General features: G+C 45.8%; 1 long non-coding RNA gene across 4 annotated transcripts in view; it reads right to left on the bottom strand.

The window, feature by feature from the left end:
- Positions 1-684: 684 nt before the first annotated feature.
- LOC127530469 (uncharacterized) overlaps positions 685-14,097 on the bottom strand; it is a 47,158-nt gene continuing 33,745 nt past the window's right edge. For 3 of the 4 annotated variants that reach the window (XR_007937040.1, XR_007937042.1, XR_007937043.1), the window contains exon 3: positions 685-2,102. This is a non-coding gene — a long non-coding RNA (uncharacterized LOC127530469). The remainder of the gene's footprint in view (positions 2,103-14,097) is intronic. The other variant, XR_007937041.1, reaches the window with a different exon arrangement.

The raw sequence follows: 14,097 nt of genomic DNA, 5'->3' as shown, positions 1-14,097 counted from the left end.
ATGAATGTTTTATAAAGCGGACTTCATGCAAAGTGTTGCTGCTCGGAGTCACGGCTGGTGCATGATGGGAGCCGATACGACTCGCAGCCAGCGGTGGCCCGGCTGAGCTCCGCCGCTTTGTTCTCAGACCGTGGGGTTAATGGTTTTCCGTACTGGGCGGTGAGGGAGGAGAAGTGCAGGTTTTTTTTCAAGCGTTCCATGTCGGAAAATTAGGATGCAGCCTCCGTTGTCAGAGCCGGGGAGCTGTCTGCCACTTTCCCAGCAGCCCTTGGGCCGGTGACAGGGAGATGGATGATATCTGCAGCCTGGCCGCACTGCTCCCCCAACGCACACAAATACACACAGTCTGTCTCTGGCTCTCTTCAACACACACACACAAATGGAGCAAACAAAAGCACACCTACACACACTCTTTTTCCTCCTTTTCTTTCCTTCTTCTCGTGTTCCGTTTCCCTGACACACACACACACACACACACACACACAGAGAAAGTATGAGTATTTGTCTAACACACCTCTCTGTTGCCTTCGGCGACAAAACCAATATCCTACATATCAAGGGGAATGAAAAACTCACATGTGAAAACAATGAAAATGTTTTGAGGGGGAACCGCAGGATTCCTTCGTTGTTTGCTTACATGAAGTGGAACAGCATATTTCTAAATAACCAAACGCACACAGCATATTCAACAGAACAGAGGTGTTTAATGAATTCATCGTTAACAACACGCAATTACTACATTTTCCTTTAGCATCTCAGCCACACACAAAAAAAACCCAATCATTTGTTAACGAATGCATTGTACAAAGTGCGTGTTAAAGAGAGAATCTAGAGAACGCTGCATGATTCCAGATGTGTGCTCCAACAAAAGCTCGGCGCACAGCAGTACTCACTTTAATTAAAGACTTCAATCTGAGGATCTGCGTGTTTGCATTACAGCAGTGTTAAGGAGTGGGGGGGGGGGGGGGGGGGGGGGGGGGTTAAGTCCATAAAAGAAGTCCATCCTTTGCCCCCCCCCCATCTCTCTCTCCTCCCTCCTGCTCTCTCATTGTCCTTACCTGCTATCCCGCTCTCCGCCACGCTGCTGCTGATGTTCTTGCAGTCGGGACCGAATCCAGCGGCCATGTCACCCCAGCGACAGCCGGTGCATACTAATGAGGAGCTGAGGGGCTGGGGTGGGGTTGGAGGAGGGGGCGCCGGGCTTGACTCCGCTCTTCTCGCGCTGGCAGGAAACGCCTCCACCACTTCACTTCAACTCCCCCCTCCTCCTCTTTACACCTTTCTTCTTCCTCTTCCTCCTCATCACTGTGGAAGAACAGAGAGAATGGCGGCTGTAAAAAGGCAAAGCACGGGAGAAAAACAAGAAGGAGAGGAAAAGGGACAAATAAGGCGAGAGGAGAGTAGAAGAGGGGAGGGGAATGGTGAGATGAGAGAGAGAGGGAGGGAGGGAGGGGGTGCAGAGGAAAAGGAGAACGGGGGCCAGTAGGGAGCTGAGTGTAAAGGGAAGCATCCATCACTGTTTTAAGTGACTGCAGTGGGACGGAGCTGAGTAAAAGGTCGTCTGGTCTCTTTCTGTGCGCAGTGGGCACCTGGGCAGAGCTGAGCGGCTTCCAAATGACTCCAGGCTAATTATCTCGCACAGGCCGTCTGTTACGGCAGTCTGACACTTTTACTGACTCACTTGTCTACTGCAAGTTCGCAGGAAAAACAATGCAGTCTTACAAAAAACACACTATCCTGCACTCTTGACTGCTAACCAAAAGGATCAATACGACGAGAAAGTAAGGATTTGAGCTTTGCTGTTGTGTTGCAAATCCAAGTTGTGATTTATCTTACCTCTGAGAACGAAGAAAGGCATTTGCCAGGAGTCCTAGACAAGAGGAGATAATGACAGCAATTTAGCATAAATGTGTGAAAACACAAAATACAACAGGGTGGTTTTACTGCTAGATTCATCTCTCAAACATCAGCTCTTTGGTCGTGAAATATAAAAAAACTTCCCTGCAAACTCACAGTAAACACACTGTGATTATCCAAGTGTCCACCTTCTCAAGGGATCAGTGGATACACTTGAGGACACACGAGGAATTTGTAGTCATGACCTGTTTCAGACGGGACACAAAGCAAACCATCAGTATGCGACTGTGGTGAGTGAGTACGCGCAGAAGCATGTGTGTCTACAGGAGTTACAGTGACAACTTGAACTTATTTAAATCTTTAGCTTACTATATAATAAGCACTAATGCACTGTCTGCACTCAAAGTGAAGGGTAAACTCTGACTGGCACTGCTGTCAAAATCACAACAGCCTGACGTCTGGTAGATAAGGGGTTAAAAGCATTTAGCCTGTGGCCACAACGGCAGGCCGGCTATAGGTCACATTCAAGTCCCAGCCACTGGATAGCCAACCTGCAAGACAGAGCATAATTATCCCAGCCTGTTACAGTTCAATAACTCCATCAAGCTGCTAGCCAGATACCAGGTTTCCCTGGCAACGCCTCCGAAGTGAATCACAGATCAGAGAGAGGGGGGGGGAGATAACACGGGACCCAGGGAGGGAGCAGGGCCAGGAGACACCATCAAATACTGTGGACCTGTAGGCAACACAAACACACGTGCAAAACGGCAACGTGCGCACACACACACGCATAACGAACCACGTCTGAGAGCATTCCTGTTGGCTGTGCTGAGACCTCTGGCCTGCCAGGCCGTCAGTTTGCTCCCCGTGTGCTTTGTTGTTTGGTTTTCAATCATCAGCCCCACTTTCCAGACTCCTGCTCTGTGCCCACAGGCTCGGCGTGAAAATCCTGGAGTCTCAGCGCAGCGCCGCTGTCCTTTCAAAAGACACCCCCACTTCCCACAGCACTTACTGTAATCTGTTAAAGTTAATGGAGTTTATCTCTCATCCCTGTCGCCCTGAGAATAATAGAGAAACTTTTGTGCTTTCGATGCACAGGAATAATTACATTACAAGTGGCACTATGATTTATACCCCTTGATTGAATTAAAAACAAAATTGAATTGGTTGTGCATAAAATGTGTGTGTGTGTGTTTTTGCGCAGGTTCATTTGTGCGGTGTCACCAGCACACTTTCATATGTGTGTGTGTGTGTGTGTGTGTGTGTTCAGGTGACTGTCTGGCCTCCTGCCGCAGTGTCTGGAAACTCAGACGCCCCTCAACCCCCATCTCAACCCCCGCCCCCCTCCGTTCTGCTCCGCTATCGGGCCTACCTGACGCCCCCCCCCAACAGCACCACCTGCAATTCACCCCCTCCTCCCCGCCTCCACCCCGCTGCGATAAGAGATCCACTGAACACTAAGCTGCTTTCAGAAGACAACGCAACCTGACAATTGATGTTTAAAAAAACCCAAAACAAAGAAAAAAAAAAAAACAAGCCCTCTAATTCACTAAATCCATCTGATTTCCGTGTCAGCTTCAGCCCAAATCCAAATGTGGAAGATAAATGTTAATCTGTCCTTATTGCTTTTATCGGGAGCGATGTGGCGGTGGAGTGTGTTACATGACCACCTCTGAACAATAGAGTGTAATCTCTCTCACACACACTCGGGTCCATCAGCTGGAGCCTTTGGTTTATCTACACCTATTCAAGGTCTGAATCAATCTTTCCTGCAGGAACCTGAAGACTAGCTGAGTGCAGAAAACACTGACTGTCGTTTATTTGGGACGGTAAACGCGAATTTCACAATAATACTGGGCATTTTGCTGAGGCGCGGTATTGTGAATAGTGTTTAACTTTTAACTTGCAAAATTTTCTGTCACATTTTGTGGCTAAACTGTCACTAATACATGATTGTTATTTTGGTAAAAACAGTTTGATTGTCAGTGTAAACACAACATGCTTATGCTTTTCATCAAAGGACTGGATAATAGAAAAACTAGGAAGGCTAATATTACACCTTGCTGTTAAGTAATCTGACCTTGACAAACACTCACTGCATCATAATTAAGAGTTTAAAAAATAAGCCTATCCACAATGAAGTTAAATTAGAAGCACTGCTCCTGTTCTCTTGCCACATTTATTCATATTTCATACACTTCACTAATTCATTGTCATTTGACATGAACAAAATGACGCTGGTTTCTCAACCTGCACTTTCTCTGTAAATATTAACGATCAACTTAGTAGGGGGGAAAAAAACCAACTTAATCCTACAGTTGCATGAAGCGGTCCTAAACATTCAGCTCAAAAGGTCTGAGATGCAACACTATATTAATTTATAAAACAAGAACAAAAAAAGTCGAGAGATGGTGTTTAAATGACACAAACGAGATCCATTTAGCGGTCGCTCGCTCAGAACTAGCTTGACTTTGAACAAAGTTTGTATTCCCCATTCACAGAAGTTACCCACTAGCCGGGAGCTGATTTTTATGGGGTGATATTTATTGGATCCTTGGCGGATTGCTCTGAGCATGCTGCTTTGTTACTGTTTGGGGGAGTGGTGAGGATTTCATCAGTGAGCTCGGGCGCTGCCAGACTTTGCTGCGTGTCAGACAGACCCTAATAAAACTGTCTGGCTGTTTTGTGGGCACCAGCTCCGCTCTGGCTGTGCTGCGTCTGACTGCTCAGCACTTGTCGCACTGTGCCTGGCTGTTTGGTATTCATGGGGCATGGCACTCCTTCAGCTGTTGCTGGGGGCTCTGTGGCACAGGCACAGACTGATTAGTTGGCATCGGCATTGTTCACTATGAAACCAAATGGGGAGACAGGAAGAAAAAAAAACATAATTAGGGAGAGAGGGAGACTGGAGACTGGGAGAGAGATGGAGAGGAGGGTATTAGAGAGAAAATCAATTGTTTTGAACTGCATTCCTAATATGAGTAATTTAGCAGAAATTAGGTTTTCAGAAAAGCATGTTGCCTTGGGAAAAACTCAAAGTTTAAAAACCAGGTCAAGCTGTAATGGTAAATGAATTCACACCTTTTCAACGGCACAAAGGAAAAGAACCATTTCTTTAGCAGGCCTAATTTATTGTAATTGCACTTCTATAGTCGTGTTCATAAGAGACCAGGCCAATGTTTTCATTTTCTATTCAGCATTCAATCTTGTCTTTTAAGAGCCTGTCTTGTTGAATTACAACGTCTGTCTGAGTCGTCCTACGCCTCCAGTTTAAATATTGATTTAGATCATTAACCAATTTGGTTGTGACATCTCACGACAAAAGCATATTTCAACAGAAATGATCAAATTAGGAGCCACAAAATTCCTTCAGAACTGACCAAACACAGTAAAGTGTGCCCACTGGTTTTCATTAGAAACAACGCACGACATCTTTCTTCTTTCCTCTCATTTGATTACTAGCAACTTTTTGCAGAGATAATCCTACTTATTCAGTTAAAAAAAAAAGACATACATGTGAAATTATTTAAATTATTCCAGTTAATGAAATAAATTAAACATTTGCTCTGTGTTCTTGCTGAGGACAGATCTGGCTTGTGCTTACATTTGTAAATTAGAAAGTCAAAATTGTTGAATTGCCAGAAGCTACAATCTAATAATGCTTTTGAAAATCAATATAACTATACCATATTTGAACATAAATTTTCTGACAGTTGGCTCAAAAAATACTTATCAATGCAGCAGGATAACCGAAATTACAGAACGTGTGTGTATGTAAAAAAAAAAAAAAAAAAAAAAGTAAATTAATGTGCTAGCTGTTGACAAGGGCTTAGGTTAGCGGACTGCTAAAAACAAAACTGTAAAATTTGTGTAGCAGAATGTTTATTTTTTCAATGTAGAAATCAGCAGCGGCAGATGTGGTACGAGTCAGCCTGCGCCTATAGCAATTGAATAAAGCTGGATTTATGAAATTCAGAGCGACTACCCTGGTAATGGAGGATCAGATATAGTGGCTATGTTGAGGTGGTGACAGGGGTTAATCAACACCAGCCTGGGGTGTGGTGGTTTGGACTGGTTGATGTCCTGCTATTCCTAATCAGATCATGTGTTACCAGAATGACATTAAAACAAAGACGCTGACACAAAGAGAGATTAAAATGTCAGTTGACAACGCAGTGCAGCGCCGACGTGTATTCCGGGTTTATGGCGGCGCTGCGATCACGAAAGGCATTCTTGATTAATTTTTGGAAAACAAAAAATTCCGGCTATAGCAAACATGCACATTCCTGTATACACCGCATCATCATTGCTGCAGTTTGTTCCACACTTTATGACGTGGCGGAGGAGCCGATGAAACAAATCCTACATAGCTCTTTATTGGACTCAGCTATTTCCTTTTAATGTGTCAGCTCGTCTTCCTCTACCTTCTTCCTCTCCTCTACCTTCCTCTCTATCGTCATTACTATCTAAACAAATTTTTAGAGTAAATCAGTTGCTGCTTCATTCCGACTCCACCCTTGGAACATTCGGTAGAAAGTCGATTGTGCCCTCCGCCCGCGTCCCAAGAGCCTAACCCGTGATTTTTTATCAAAACAGCTCACAAGTTAGGGTCTCAGGGAGCAGGTGAAGTACGACAGAGTCTACTGAGGAGCCGCAGTCAGCTGCAGGGCACTGAGTGGCACTGACACCTTTCCCTCTCTCTCTCCCTCACACACACACAAATCCACACACACTTCGTCCTCAACCACTGCCACTTAAAAGTACCCCATTTCTGCCCAAAGGCACCCACAGCCACAAAGTGTCTGTCTTTTATGAGACACGGGCTGCAATCAGAAAACAAAACGGCTCAGCGCCCTGGACGGAGAAAAATGTTCCCATGTTCCTCCTTTCCTCCACTGCAGATAACTTATTTTGTTCAGAAGGCTTAGCGTGATTCCTAAGCACACAAAGACATGCAAAGGTAGAAACATTTTCAGACACATGCTTACACATACTAAATATCACAGTATACCAGACAACAGCGGCAGCAACAGAGAGCAGATATGACAAAGGAAGACAAAGCAGCAAATTTGTTGCACAAAGCGCTGAACTCGTTGGAGACTGCCAGACTTAAATTATCTTCATCGCAGCACCCAGACAGAAGCAGAGTCTCAGACAAACAGACAAGCCTGCACTGCCTGCTCTGTGCTAACTAGCCTTTGTGCTGGAAAAGGAAAGCCCCCCAGCCAAGCAGCCGGGCTCGCCTCTTTGTCCTAAACACCGTCAGCTGATCATCAGTCTACATTTCTCTCCTCTAGGATGGCTGGACCAGGATCCGTCTGTTTGACCGTCCGTCCGTTTGCACCGACTGATGGATGCAGAGAGCCACCCAGCAGCCTCTGCCTCTGGTTCCCCACCGCAGGGGCAAGTACGGATCGGTTTGGTTAGATATTAAATAAAAATCTCGGAGCTTTGTGGCTCTGCTCCGCCGCTGCTCAATATTAAGGATACTGCAGGTAAAATTCCACATAAAAATAAGCTTTTCACAAAACCAACATGAGAAAAGAGCAGGCTTGTCCCCAGCACAGGTACAGGTTTGTAAGCTGCCTCCAAAACTTGTGCCCCCCCTCCCCCCCGTTCACCTTCCACCACTGACTGCAACACCCTCGACGCCAGACCCTACCACCTACCCACCGAACTCTGCCGCCATGGCAGCAAGCTTGGCACGCGATAAGTTGACAGTGTTAAAGGCGACAAGCTTCCGTCAGACATAAAACTGCTTCTATTTGACTAAAAAACAGCTTCAGGCACAGTTGGAGCCAAAGAATCATAACATTAATTGCTATTCAATGCCAAACTACAGTAAATATTTAAGTAACATTGAAAACATTCCCATCTCATTTTTGCCTATCATGTACCCAAACACAGTGCTGACTGCCCCCACCCCCTCCACCCGGTCCCCCCCATCCCGCCACCCACCTCACAACTCCTCCCCCTCAGACAAGAAAAAAAAAACAGTCGGATAGATGTCTCTGACTGTCTCCTTCTCTCTGGGGAACGCCAGGCAAAGTGGAGGCTTCCGGAAATGAATGCTCCGCGCCACCCGACGCGTTGCCTCGCACGCTCACTCTTCTGTCTGCCACCGACTACGCCTTTTGTTATCCGCCTCTGAGCTGAGGATGAGGAAGAACAGAAGGGGGGAAAAAGAGCAGCAGTGGAAGAGAAGGGGAAAAAGGGGGTAAAAGAATGAGATGAGGGGGTGGTGGTGGTGGTGAAACTGAGGTGTCCGCGGGAAGCTGCAGCCAGACGCAGGTCAGTGAGGTGGGACGCCTCTTCTCCCTCCCCCCTCTCCTCACTATCTCCCTCCCCAGCACAGAGCATCACTCCATCACACTTGCATTGTCAGCTCCATCTCAGCATCCTACCCCCCCCCCCCAACTCCTCCTCCTCCTCCTCCTCCTCCTGCTCCAGACGCTGGGACATCAGCCATGTCGTGACACTGTCATCTACACCCTCTACTTTTATTTTTCCACCTCTCCCTCCTTCCTGCATCGTCACAGATCCAACACGACGGCCTGCCTTCGCCGAACAAACAACAACAACAAAAAAAAAAGCAGCCAAAAACATTTGCTTCCTCCAGTCGCCGCCGCCGCCGCCACAACCCGCTACCTTGCGCTCACCCACACCCTCCTCCCCCATCTGACCCTTCAACCCCAAGCCTTGCCTCTGCTGCCCTCTATCACTATCTCCACACCCTCAACCCCCACCCATCCCCTCCCATCACACCAGGTCTGTACCTGTCTGCTTGTCTCGCTTGTCTGTTTCTCCCTGTCTGCAGCTGCTTGCCCAAAGTGAGATACTGCAGCAGGAGTCTGCAGCGACAGCCCTCGCTCTTTCTCTCCCTTTCTCTCTCTCTCTCTCTCTCTCTCTCTCTCTCTCTCACACACCCTCCATCCAGCCTTTGCTGGTGAACACGTTCCTCCCTGTGCTGATCAATTTCTTCTCTTTTCCAGGGGCACGCAGACACACACTCATACACACACTGCAGCGAACCGGTTGGCCGTGGAGGAGGATGCACCGTAGCGATCCCACTGTCTTAGAACATGGACCGCAACATGGATGCGGCTTGCACTGTCACATGCAAACACTAATGAACAGAAATAGCCACTGATACAAAACTGGCAGTCATATGAGACACACAGCACGCAAACAGGGCCGTAGAAACACACACACATATGCACGCACACACACAGCTAACAGCACACTCCACACACAACCAGCAGCAGCAGAGAAACCAACAACACAGACCCTCCTACCTCCCAAAAAAATAGAGATATACCCAACACGGCTTGAATGGAGAAGCGAGGCAGAGGACACAGATAACACCACAGCTGCTCTGTTCAGCTATCACACACACAAACTGTCAAGCAGACAGCTATGTGGTCAGCACAAGCATGAACACAAACAGTCACTGTCACAATATTGTGACTGAGGCTTGAAAGCAGCGAGCAGCAGCGTAAGGCACACGGCTGGCCGAGTCAGACACAAAAGCAACGGCGAACAGAGCGTCAAGAATCGCATTCTTACAATCTATTTTGCGTAGTTGGACATTTGTGGAAAAATAATGCAAATGTAGACGTGTCTTGCTCTGAACTATCTACATGTAAAGTGATACATTCCTTATGTGCCTTTTTGCCAGTTCTATCACAGAGAAACATGCCACCATGCTGGGGACGAGTCATATGTACAATTTATATAAATAAAGCTTTTAAATGTAATATGCATACGAGCTCTGCAAACACAAATCAAAATCAACTTTTTAAAGTTGTTAATTTCCAGATGTTCTTGCAGGATCACAGAGAAAAAAAAAGAATAAGAAAATTATGTTACATTAAATGTTCTATATTTCACAACCAATTTTTTTTTAAACAGTCACAGAATTTTTACAGCACTTTCAATCGACAACCCCAGCCAAAACCTTATCAGGAGGATTTTAATGCTCGACAGCTGCTTCGGTAATCGATACAAATGTGATAAATGTTTTTATTTTTGCTACATAGGATATTTGGGATAAATAATACACCGATGCTGTACAGCAAGGAAGTAGGAATAAAATTTAAAAAGCTGACAGTTTGCTCTTTCTCCTTCTTTCTGACCAAGATCTGCCCTTGACAGCTTGTTCTAATCTCAGGGCTTAATCACCTTCAACACCCTGGATAGATTAGGGTTATGACCCTGTGTGACATCGAGGGGGCAGGGAGAGAGATCTGCAAATGTTATCATTGATTGATTATGCCCTTTAATTCAAATGGAAAGCAGCAGCGCCATAACACTGCTGCAACACAGAAAAGGCTGATTCGGAAAATGTCACTTCATCAAAGACGGCAAATGCGTCCGTACCTTTCTGTCCAGCGGAAACGGAAACATGGCGAGGTAAACGGTGACGAGGTGTCGAAGTGAATCCTGCAGCCAATGTCAAAACCGTGGCCAGGTTGAAGTCTATGGGGGATGGTTGTTCTTCGCATATTGGCTCGGTGGTGGTGGAGGTGATGCAGAGATGGGGGGGGGGGGGGGGGGGGGGGGAGTTTGCTGTATGCTAAAGCCAGCGGGGCCAGCAGGCGGCCATATAGGTGATCAATCAGCTCCATTACAGCCATGTCACTGCAGTCTGGGGCTGTCGCCGCATCCTGCCCATCACCCCTCCACACACACACACACACACACACACACACACACACACACACACACTAAACATAGCTTATCTTGTTTCTTGTCTAGACTGGAAATAGAACCCATTGGCATGATGAAACCGACCCACAAGAGTAAACACAACACAAAGCTGATGTACAGTCCAGCCGCTATTCTATATCAATAACACATTTTAGAGAGACCGTGGGAATCAGGGTGTATAGGTGTCTTTCTAGGGTGGGATTCGCCTCCAATCAGAGAATATAGAACAAAGTTGTTTTGACAGAGTTGACGCAGATTGCTTTGAACTGTATCAAGACGACGCTTTTCAAAGCACCCAAAAATAGGAGCGGCTTCATTGTGATTGGTAAGTAGCGCGCACAATGAGCCGAGAGACATTATGCAGCAGACACTTGCAATGACACCATTCATTTCTTTTACAATAAGCTCCAAATATCTCCATGCAGCCTCGAGATGCAAATCTGTGCCACAGATGCCAGGCATTAGACAGGTACCCAAACAATGGACTTATCTCAGTCAGTGCAAGCAGCAGAGACTGGGAACATGGAGCAGCAGAAGTAGGAGGAGTGACGGAGGAGAGTGGAGGAGGAAGATGGAAGCTGAAGGGGGAGGAGAGCAGGCGGCAGGGAATATGTGATGCACAGCGCCTCGTCAGCCAGCCAGCCAGCCAGCGGGACATTAATGACGATCATGTCTTGTCACACTAGCTGTCGGGCCACTCAGCAGATCCTGCCCTTGTCCCTGCCCTTCTCCAATCAATGCCATTGATCCGTCCCAGAGGTCAAGGGGCAAGAGCGTATCAATAGGGGGAGAGTGGCTGATGCAGCAGGCGGAGAGGGGATGACTCCAGACAGATCAATGACACCCCTCGTCTGCCATCGGTGTGTTATGATTATTCATTTGCCATTAACCCGGACCACATTAAGGGAATATGTTTCCTTGGGAAGAAATAGTGCTCCAGGCTGCTTGCTTTTATAGGGAAGTGAGATTTTATGAGTTGGGGAGCTAAAGTACTATTCTGGCCAGAACTGACAGTGTTCTGGTCTCAGACGATTTGTTACTAAGGTCTCCACCCGTCAGTGACGTCAAACACAAGAAGCGAATCACTGCTCACAGAGCAGTTACAGATCCAAGCAGCAATTGCCTGTTTTCTCCCGCATTTTGAGCCTGAATGTCTCTCCCTGTGATACATTTGGATGGCTCTTAAAAAGTTGAGGAAAGGCAAGTATCACAATGTACATTACCCTTGTGTGCTGGGTCCATTTCTGTGACTATACAGTTTCCCACATCTCTAAACAAAAACACAGTATAATCTGCATTGTGACCACCATCTATACACTGGATACACTTCACTGACAATAAAATACATTTACTTGGAGACTGTGTGTTTTTGTTTTTCTAACTCTTCATAGAGAGCTATAGAGAGTTCTGAAGTGTCAACATTTCCTTCCTTTATCAACTTTTCTCAGTTTAGCTGCACACATGTAAAGAGCTACTCAACTATTCTGGTTTGAGGAGACTGAGAGAAAATATATTTTAAGGCTGACTAATTCAGAGTTAAATAGCCAAATATAAAGAACAAATATCCACAATGAGAAATTCAGGGCTTTGTGTTTTTCAGAAGTTGTTTTTCCAAGCAAGACAGTAATGACTGCTGTTGAAATAAAGAAAGCTTCGTTTGACAACTTTGTGCTTTTTCATTTTCATTATTGCTTGTCCAAAACATGTATGGTTGAGGTATATGGCTGCCTTCACTGATAAAATGTGATGCAAGTGTGATGCTGAGTGATTGTTCAGCTTCATGCTGTTGTCAGCATTTCCTGCGATCATTTGGACTGCAGCATACCAAATTCAATAAGGAGAATCCTTATTTTATTAATTCTTAAAGTCATCTAAAGAACCTTGAGATTTCTGGCCAACATACTTCTCAAAAGGGCCGTTGTAGCACTAGGGACTGAAAAAAAAAGAAAATCAGCGACCTGAACCGGCCCTATCTAATCCCATAATTTATTTGTTCAACCATCCCATAAATGAAGGCCCAGCTGGAACCAATGACTTTTAGCTGTGCTGCTGGGGCAGCTGGACAGGGGAGTGCTGAGGCAGCATGATTCGCAGCAGCAATGCTTCCCTCTACACATCTGGAGGAACGATTGAGGTTCAGAGGTGAGGAAAGATGAGAAAATCGCAGTTCTTAAAATAAACACTAGCAAAGCACATCTTGACTCTCCATGCTCTGTTAAATTTGTGAGAGCAAAAGAAGAGGAAAGACATCTCTTTCTGCAAACTATGTATTTCTGATTAAATACAGCAGCTACATTTGTCCCTGCTTAAACTAATTATTTATTTCAAGCTGACGGGCATGATATTCCATCTGTGTACTTCTGCACACTGTCTAATTTTCAACAGCTATTTGGACTTCTTTTCCTGTGAGTAGGTCAGAGCTGCAGCAATATGAACCTTGGTGATGTTTAGTTGAATGAGGAGGCGTGATCTTCCTGACAGTGGGGTTGCAAAATAAAAGATAAAAGGAGCTCTTGGGTTTCCAGGGATTTACCAGGATCATATTCCCACACAGAAACCTGTTTGATGACAATGACTCTGTTGGTTATGCGAGACTGAGCAGGATCACTGAGCTTCACTAGAGGTGTTGTACCACTCTGGATTTAATCACTGATGATCCATAAATAGCAGTTTCCAATTAATCCCACTCAATATCTGCACTGATAAGAAACAGGTAGGCAGTTTTCCACAGTTGTCTAGATGTCCACGATGAAGTCTAGTCCTTTAGCCAAAGGGATTCATCAAGATTTCAACATCACATGTAGCCCTTTGAGACCATTGTGCATTATTACAAGTTTTAAGTTCCAAAGTAGAACACATCTGGCTAAGAATGAGGCCAGCTCAGAGGAAACTCTAGGCATCAAACACCACGAAAAACAAAATACAATCTCAACCACTTGAAACCGAAAGGCTAATTGGATAAATGACGAAGGTTGCAGAAAGGAGGTCCGCTCAGGCATGGCCCTAGACATAGCAAAAGTAGTGTCATTCATCAAACCGGAAAAACATTGTCACTATGATAAAGAACTACGGCAGAAATTACAACAACGCTCCCTGCTCAAGCTGCATTTCAAATCAAGTCGTCTTGAAGAGTAACAATCTCAAACTGATCTGCCAGGCCATTTTTCTCCCGTGTGGTGCTTTGGAGTCGTTTTACAAGCCGTGGCCTAGTGCCAGACAGAGATGAAGTCTGACGCAGCCAGTCGGTGGACAAGTCCACAGTAAACAGAGACTTCAGTGTCGCCGAGGCAAGCTTCAACCTGAAACTAGACCTCATGTCACAAATGCTCTTTGTATGGAATTGTGGACAATGTATCACAAGGCTCGGAGACAACGTATAAACATTCCACATTTCCCACACAGGGAAACCGAGCATATTACAGAGGTCTACTGAGGCGGCATGAAACAAACGGCTTTAGTTAAAGTAGCTCTGATAATCAAACCTCTAAATCCCAGAGAAAAGTATCTAACCTGAGGCAGCTGCTAACGAAC

This window comes from Acanthochromis polyacanthus, chromosome 17 (assembly GCF_021347895.1).
Source record: "Acanthochromis polyacanthus isolate Apoly-LR-REF ecotype Palm Island chromosome 17, KAUST_Apoly_ChrSc, whole genome shotgun sequence".
Lineage (NCBI taxonomy): Eukaryota > Metazoa > Chordata > Actinopteri > Pomacentridae > Acanthochromis > Acanthochromis polyacanthus.
This window is presented reverse-complemented; position numbering and strand designations above follow the sequence as displayed.